Source organism: Montipora capricornis, chromosome 1 (assembly GCF_036669925.1).
Source record: "Montipora capricornis isolate CH-2021 chromosome 1, ASM3666992v2, whole genome shotgun sequence".
Classification (NCBI taxonomy): Eukaryota; Metazoa; Cnidaria; class Anthozoa; order Scleractinia; family Acroporidae; genus Montipora; species Montipora capricornis.
In genome coordinates this window covers 26,203,346-26,210,845 of record NC_090883.1, presented here as the reverse complement: position 1 = coordinate 26,210,845, position 7,500 = coordinate 26,203,346, and the positions used below count along the sequence as shown (strand labels likewise).

Genomic DNA, 7,500 nt, shown 5'->3' with positions numbered 1-7,500 from the left:
ATGTTCAAAGGGCACGCTTAAACTTGTGGTGAAAAGAAGTTGTGAGGGAACTTGAAAATTATCAACATGTCAGCCCAGAAGCTAATGTTTGTCGCTTCTCTTTTATTTGTTATTCTTCAGAGACTGGAATGCTGTAGTTCAATACCACACAATTCAGTGCCTTCTGATTTTCTGTAACACGTACCACAGGCAACCCTTTATAAGCTTCACGGAAGCAGCTCGTTTATATAGACCTACTGTAGGCTGTGATCACGATTTGTTTGCATTGCATGACTGTCTGACGCGCCCTCAATAAACTTTCATGTTGAAACTCGGGCTTGTGTAGTCAGAATAGGAGGTTAACTCGTAGTCATAATATATATTTATTTACTCACGAGGAGCTTAGAAGTGGTTACTCGTTGAAACGCTTTCGTGAAACCAAAATGTACCACAGAGAACAGACCACTTAGCACCAGGAACTCCATGATTTACTCTGCGCGAATAGTGTGCGAGTTCTTTTACGGACAGGGTTATGAACATTGAAGGGTTGTGAGACGGACCCTACAGTTTATCGTCCTTATCCGAAAAAACTAGAGGGTCTCTGAACCAAAAGGCAGCATTTGCATCAGTTATTTGACCCTGAGGGTTGGTCCGGCCTGAGTCAAACTCACGGCCTCCTGAGTGGCAGCTCAGTGTTCAACCAACTGAGCCAATGGTGCATGTTTGTCAACGTACAATGGCTGGTTTTGAATTAAACTCCAGTTGTGCACCAGTATTGTAACACTGCTGGGTTGTACGTTGTGACACTCTGATGGTAAGATTTTGTCGCTAGTTTTTTAACTTTTTTCAAGTGCCGACTGCCTACCGAAAGGAAAAAAATGACCTCAGATGATGTTCTGTCGATAAGATGCTTAAGACCTAATCTCGCTCTTCAAGGCGGGTTTTGAATGGAGATAGTGCTTCCTTAAATGTTGTTTTTGAACAGTTTGTTCGGAGAAACGTACCGGCCCCTCTTTTGATAAAACCTTTTGACACCGGACAGGTGACAAGAAGTAAAATGCACGTATCGGAAGATTTCTGTCGGCTTATGACATGGCTTGATGTCGAAGACAGGGCTTTTTCTTGTCTCAGAAAGTGATCTCCTTCTCTGCCGGTGGAACGGAAGGCCTTAGCTTGTGCAATGAACATATTGATTTCTTCTTTATCTACGTCCCATTGTGAGAAAACGTCATCAATGAAACGTTTCCATGTTGTTGGTTTAACTTTCCTATGGCTTAGCGTTTTGTTTCAATTTCTGCTTTAAAAATGTTGGCAAAAGATACTGCCATTTTTGTTTCCACGGTTGTTCCGTAGTTTTATTGGAGTATGCCGTTGCTTATAATGAGTGAGTTACCAGTAATCGTATCCCTGTTTATTCGCAAAGGGTTCTGGGATCATTAGGGAGCAAACGAAAATAAGTGAATAGCAGAAACATTTTTCGATGTACAAAAGACGATTTTGGAGAGAGATTTGGGCAATGTTGATACGCAGCAAGTGTAAGTTTTTGTTTGAATAACTCGGATTAACCTTGTTCGCGTAAGGTTTATTGTGAAATTGATATCTTGTCATGGCCTCCTTGTGACAATCCGGGAATTTGAGAAGTCGCTTAAATCGCATTCAATCAGGCAAATAACCACACAAAAAGCGAGAAATTTACCACGACAATAAAGTACGGCTTTTTTATTGACAACTTTTGCAGGTAAATATCTTTTTCAGTTTGTTATAGAGATTCCCATACAAATCGTTATAATCTTTTTACCCTCCGAGTCTGGGCCGCCTGTTACTTGTCAAGCTCCACTGTGACTTCGACCAGTACAAAAGCGTCATCTTCATATACTAGTTCTGTGTAGATCTGATCTTTGGAGCAGGTCTTTAAGGTTTTCATACTCTCTCAATCCCACAACCCTTTGCGTATAAACCAGGGATCCGATTACTAGCATTTCATTCATTAGCATTCAGTTGTTCCAGAAAACTTGTGGGGACGGGAGGGTTGCTATTGTAGAAGTTGTCGTATGCTCTGCATACTGTTCTTATACCCTCCTCTTGTGCGATGTTTGTGTACAAGCTGGTATAACCAAAATGGTGTCGTTTGACACCTTAGTTTTCTGTATAAAATAGATAAAATCAATGGCGTCTTTGAGATACAATTTTTGCTTTTGAGCAATAGCAGGAGCTTACAATTTATGGGATCCTGGCAATAGCAGGAGTTCCCTGGCAATTAGCCTGTGGAGGGATATCCACAAACGACGATATTCTTTCGGTTGGACCCTCGCAGCCCGAGAGGGATTTGTTGAAGCCATTTTCTCATCAATGATATCGTGCATGCTTTCCCTGTAAAGCTGATAGATGATGTCATTGACTGTATGAAGTGCTTAGTTAACCATGGGCTTTTGAAGAGGTTTACTGATAGTGATCCAGGTGGTTGTTGAGTTGAACCTTTGGCCTCTTGTATTTTTTCATTTGTTGTTAATCAGCTATTTAATGCTGATTGCGGCAGTGTTCTTATTTATTTTCTTCACTGTATTGTGCTCTAATAGTAGGCAAGTTCTTACAGTATTTAGGTTTCGTTAGTTGTGTCTCGGATATTTCGGTCTTTATTGTTTCCAAGTAGCTTTCGAGGGCAACTGATCGTTGGACTGGCGGCACCCAGTCACCTTTTACGTGTGAGTCCGAATCCATGCTTCCGTCCGCTCAGTGTGCAACACACCCAGTCACCTTTTACGTGCAACGGATGTGGTTCCTTATCTTCCCCATGAAATATATATTGAAGACACAGTAGTCGTCTTCCGAAAACTTCAAAGTCCCGCAAAAATTGACGTCTCATTTTGTTTTTGTTTGTCACAGGTGTAGGTATGAATTTAAGTCCTTTAAATAGCAAGCTGACTTGGCGGCTATCAGTTAAAACCGAGTTTGAGGGATTTTTATGTATTTTTTATTAGTTTCGCCCTCTTTGGCAGTCGGCCTTTTTGCAAGAGTGGCAGTCTTTGTATCTGCATGGTTGTTTTTGATAAAAGGAAAGGAAACGAAAGGAACTTTATTAAGTGTCTAATCTTCTAGCGCTGTAGAGCACTAGTTATCGGGGACACTGTAAATTGAAATTAACAAGTTAACGCAAATCAAATCAAATGCTGGCTTTTGAGGAGAGGGAAAAACAGGAGTACCCGGAGAAAAACCTGTCGGTGCAGAGTAGAGAACCAACAAACTCAACCCATGTATATGAGGCCAGGTCCGGGCCACATTGGTGGGAGGCAAGTGCTCTCACCACTGCGCCATCCCATCGCCCAATCAGTGTTCTTTGGTTCATCTCAGATCTCTAGGCCGCGGTTTAAGTGGGTTTACGTTGTTGTTGTTTACAATGCTCCGACAAACGTATTCTAAATACCTCCTTTAATATCATACAAGAGGAGAAAATCATTCAAGGAAATTAATTATAGGTTTTATAATTAGCTGTATCACATTATTTCAAATTTCACTATGTCCAAATTTGTGGTGGATTTTACAATCTGCAACTTGCCGGATGTTAGGTTGACGGATTTTCAAGTCGATGTCGGATTCTCACAACTTTGTTGTCGGATTTTCACAAGTTTTTTGTCAGGTTTTCAGCAACTCGGATGGCACCTGCAAGCTTCTGTAGATCATCACAGTTATCATTAGGTTACAAAGAACGAGACGAAATATGTCACGTATAGAGAACTCAATGTCTGCTGAAAAAATTTAAACAGAATTATGGTAAAAGTAACAACAGTAAGTTTTAAAAAAAGTAAGTCTTTCCAAATTGCGAATATTGTGTTAAGAACACTTAGTTTATAGACTCATAGTAAACCAAAAAACCATACAAAAGTTGCACAGAGACACCACCACCCTATAGCAGTCTTCTTTTATTCTAAACAAATAAGGAAATAGAATCCTAAAGAAATCTTACTTAAACGGCAAAAGCCAAAAATCAGCTACTCGATTACTCAATTACTCAATTACTATGGGTCCACGAAGTAAGCGTTCTTTAACACAATATTCGCAATTTGGAAAGACTGACTTTGAATATAAGTAATTGAGTGTTTCTAGATAGAAGTTTCTCCACGAGATGAAACTTCAAAATTAACACCGGAGTTATTTTAGTTCACCATTTGAGATATTTTGTTCCGTTCGTGGTAAAATGGCTTTTGAGAAGATGTCTTTTGCGTTTGCCTTTCAAGGTAAGATGTCTTGAGGATTTTATACCCTAATTTTTTTAGATAAAATCATAATATGATAGAAGCCGTGACTCCTTGAAAATAGGGTGGTGTGTCTGTGCGACCTCTGTATGGTTTTAGAGTTTTTGAGTCTAAAAACGTAAGTGTTCTTTTACACAATATTCGCAATTTCAATGATTTGGAAAGGCTAACTTTGTTTTAACCTTACTGTTCATTACTTTTTAAATTCTGTTCCTTAGTTTTTTCAGCACAGGTTTGTAAAAATACGTGCTTTCCTCTAACTTAACATCGCAGACATTTAGTTATCTACACTTAGTTATCGACATTTAGTTATATCCGGGTTCACCGGTTTTCCCCTCTCCTCAAAAACCAACATTTGACTTGATTTGTGTCCCCAATTAGTGCTCCAGCGCTAGAACGACTATACAGAGACATTTAAATATAGTTCCTTCCTTTCCTTCTGACATATTTCGTCCCGTTCTTTGTAACAACAGTAACTCTGATAATCTCTATCTATGACGTATTTCAATTTATTATATCTCTCAAATAGTACGCGCGCTGTAATTGGCTAAATTAGCGGGCCGTATTCTACAGTACGGCCAGGGCGGAAAGAGACCGGGCGGTGAAACGAGCGAGTCCGAGCAAAAAGGTGTGATGCAGTAGACTGGGGTCTACTAAAAAGCCTTTTCAAAATGGCGGCAAGTGTTGAGATCGGCGACTCACTCGAAGAATTGGAAGAATTGTTTTTACAGGACATCACAGACGACTTTTTTTATTTGAACGAGGAAAAAAATTCTTCAGATGTTCCAGACACATAGCTGATGTCAATGTAACAAACATTTTCCCTCTGTTCTTGATTGGTTCTCTCCTACAAATCTCCGTAAATCCAAGTGTTTTGATTGGTGCTTTCTAGTTCAGGACTTTGCCATACAAGCCATTTCCATGGAAAAGATTATAAGCCATGCTTTTTTTTTTTACATTTTGTTTATATTCTGTTGAGTATTTTCACGACTCATGCTGTGTGTTGAAGGACCCAAAAGGCAAGTCAAAATACAAGTAACAACTTGGAAATATTTTTGCTCTTACTAACCGAGCTGGAGGGCCATACCGGGGAATATTGGTTGAACATTGTGGAACTAAAGATGGAGCGCAGCGAGGTCCATACAAAAATGAACAAGGTGCAATATTCCTCAGTATGGCTTGGGCAAGCTTAGTTAGAAAGTAGTTTATCATATGGTACTCGGGCCGTGGTTGTTTCTTGAATTTGTGGCTTTTCAAAAACAAAAATTACACAGCTTATGACCTCTTCCAAAGAAATGGTCGGCCTAGCAAAATCCTAACCAAGAAAAAACCAAATTATCACAATGCTTGCATTTACCTCAAAACTACCTTACCGCAGGAGGAAAAGCAGGCAAGGCAAGCAACCCCCCACCCTTAGCTCAAGGTCTAGATCCGCCACTGATTACCACAATATTTTCTGTAGTTGAATGATAATTGAGCTAATTATGTGCCTTACTGTGAGTACAATAGTTGTGCAAAGTTTAGAAATCAGTCATGTTCAGAGATATTATTGGCACAGGATTTGGGGAAAGTGTTTTTATTGTCATTGTTGAGAGCTTACTGAACACAGGCTGACCAGGGTGCACCTCAGGCTAAATGACATACCATCATAGCTTACTAGTTAGTATGAAGAGTTGTACAGTGTCAAGAGAATTTGGTAAGCCTATTTATGGTTAGCTCTCACAAGCAGAAATGGTAACATGCTATTTTCAAAACAAAATAGAAAATAGAGCTAAATATTGTTACCTATTACCATTAATTATCTGAAAATAAAAGTCCTGCCTTCCTCATTATGTACACAGTGTGACATTGCAAATCTTCTAATTTGCATAATTTAAAAAAAAATTAAACTGGAAATATGAGAAAAGATATTACAAGGTTGTAAATGCTATTGCCCTCATTTTTTGAATGACCTTTACAAAAGAGTGATAAATGTATTTTTTTTGGATTATAGGCTCTATAACCCAATCAATAAGACTGGAATTTTGCAGAGTGGTTAAGCATTTGAATCACAAACCCTGTGAGGGGAGTCTGAATGTATGGCAAAACCTCTACTTCGTGTACAAAATACAGATGACATAAAATAATGGAAACAGGCGACAAGAAACAATATCGCACCAAAATGTAATGTCTTGCAAACAGTGGTTAAACAATAATTATGTTACCATTTGTGTCTGGTCCCCCAAGAAGGAGCCATATTAATTAAATTAAAGATGAACTGTTCAAGTTGAATTAAGATTGGTTATTTATAGTAATACATGAAGCAGCCATTAACCTAGCAACCTTTGTAGCTTTCTTAATTGGTGTTGATAGAAGAATCCTCCTTACAAGAAGGGTTTTCTCTCCACTAACTAAAACATTCACTAATTAGCAGGTAGTTTGAGGGCAATATTTTGTGTGTGAATGGTGAGTTGAGGAAAAATCATAGACAAAAGTTAGGGTTAGTCTGTAGAATGAGGGGGAGAAATTTACAAAGCAAACTCTCAACCCCAAAATAAGGTTAACAAATGAAACAAACTCTGTGTGAAATTAAAAACTTTAATCACAGAAACAGCCAGATAGTACATGTCTGAAAAACTCAATCACGTAAGAGGGATAAGCAAATATTTGACCATGAAAATTATTCAGCAGAAGTGGCCGGCTTGGCGGTGATGTCTCCAAAAAGGCTTAATTGTGGTGTATGGGGCCACCTAAGCAGAAACAGCCACAAGTCCAATAGGGACTTTGCCGAGTGCTGGAATATGACACTGACCCTTTGAAAACAATATGAAACAGAAAGTTACTGTATTGATCTGTACTAATTGATTGAGTAAAAGGGCTAGATCAGCCACACATCTTTTTTTCTTTTCCTTAAACAAGCCCTCAGACCCCCAAAAATAGATGCCTGTGATCCTTGAGTGTGAAATAGTTATGCTATATTTTTTGAGTTCTCTGTGCGGTGTTGCTAGGCCTAACAATAAATACAGTCATTGTTATTTTTTAAGGGATGTTCCAGGGCTTATGCTCTTAATTATTTTTAATTATTTATGTTTCACACAGTGGAACAAAAATTTGATCATATTGATTAGCCACAGGTTAGCTTATTTGTTTGTGTCCAAACTGCACAAAGGCAAAGAAAACAATATGGGGTTTGGGAGAGGATGGGGAGTCTTAAAACCTAGCAATAGTGATAGGCTACAAATTGCTTTTCCTCAGGGGAGGATATTCTACAAGGAACTGCAATCATTGTTTT

General features: G+C 38.8%; 1 protein-coding gene across 2 annotated transcripts in view; it reads right to left on the bottom strand.

The window, feature by feature from the left end:
• The window catches only part of LOC138037206 (neuropeptide SIFamide receptor-like), a 159,499-nt gene that overhangs the window by 148,354 nt on the left and 3,645 nt on the right, over positions 1-7,500 (bottom strand). Inside the window, exon 3 of one of the 2 annotated variants that reach the window (XR_011130073.1) lies at positions 1,785-2,123. The exons of the other annotated variant lie outside the window; for it this stretch is intronic. The gene's annotated coding sequence lies outside the window, so the exon portion shown is untranslated. Of the gene's footprint in view, positions 1-1,784; positions 2,124-7,500 lie in introns of those variants that run through there. 2 annotated transcript variants of the gene reach the window in all.